We start from the raw sequence: 1009 nt of genomic DNA, 5'->3' as shown, positions 1-1009 counted from the left end.
TCACTGTCCAGCTTTCACATCCATATGAGGTTATTGAAAATACCATGGCTTGGGTCAGGCGCACCTTAGTCCTCAAGCTGACATCTTTGCTCTTCAAATAGTATGGAGTACAATAAATTAGAGTTGACAGAAGATGCAAAAAGACTGTGGGACGGGGAGAGTGATGGTGTTCTAGGTTGTGATGAGGGTCTTCCTTCACACCAAGAAGGTAGAGGAAGCCATGGAGTGGAAAAGACCAACTTGGATTTTTCCATTTGGCAAACATTTCTCTTCCTGGCAATCCTGCTTCATGGTGCCCTTAGTACCCGCTCTCCAGTGTTCTGGTCAGTGTGTGGTCTTTCGTGTCTGGGTTCTCTTGCTGAGCAGGATGCTTTTGAGGTTCATCCATGCAGTCGTGTGCATCCGAGCACCAGCATCTCTCTCTAGAGCTGAACAGTATTCCATGATACGGGTAGACCGTGTTATTGATGGGCATTTGCATTGGCTTCACCTTTCGGTCGTTGTGAATAGTGTTGTTATGAACACGTGTGCACATGTGTCAGTTACCTGTTTCCTTCATGGTGTTTGTATCTTGCCTGTGTTTACAAATGAAGTCATATCACATACTTGCAAGTACTGTGACACCCAGTTTCTTTATAATAAACAGTCTGCCCTATTGGGCTTATATTGCTACTCAGTGTAAATAAAACAAATAAATAGCATTGAGAAATCAAACGATGTATTGCATTAAGCAAGAATGCTGGACAAGACCTCTTAACCTGTTCAAGAGCAAAGATGTCACTTTGAAGACTAAAGTGTGCCTGACTTAAGTCATGGTATTTTCAATAACTTCATATGCATGGAGTCCTGGTGTGGTACTGCAGCATAATGCACTGGATCAGTAAGGTCAGTTTGAACCGTAAGGTTGCCGGTTCAAACCCACCAGCTGCTCCTTGGAAACCTATACAGGGTTCATATGAGTCAATGGCACTTATCAACAATACATATGCCTATGGAAGTTGGACAATGA

This window comes from Chrysochloris asiatica, unplaced genomic scaffold, assembly GCF_000296735.1.
Source record: "Chrysochloris asiatica unplaced genomic scaffold, ChrAsi1.0 scaffold00125, whole genome shotgun sequence".
Lineage (NCBI taxonomy): Eukaryota > Metazoa > Chordata > Mammalia > Afrosoricida > Chrysochloridae > Chrysochloris > Chrysochloris asiatica.
The sequence above is the reverse complement of the archived record's forward strand: the minus strand, read 5'-3'. Positions refer to the sequence as shown.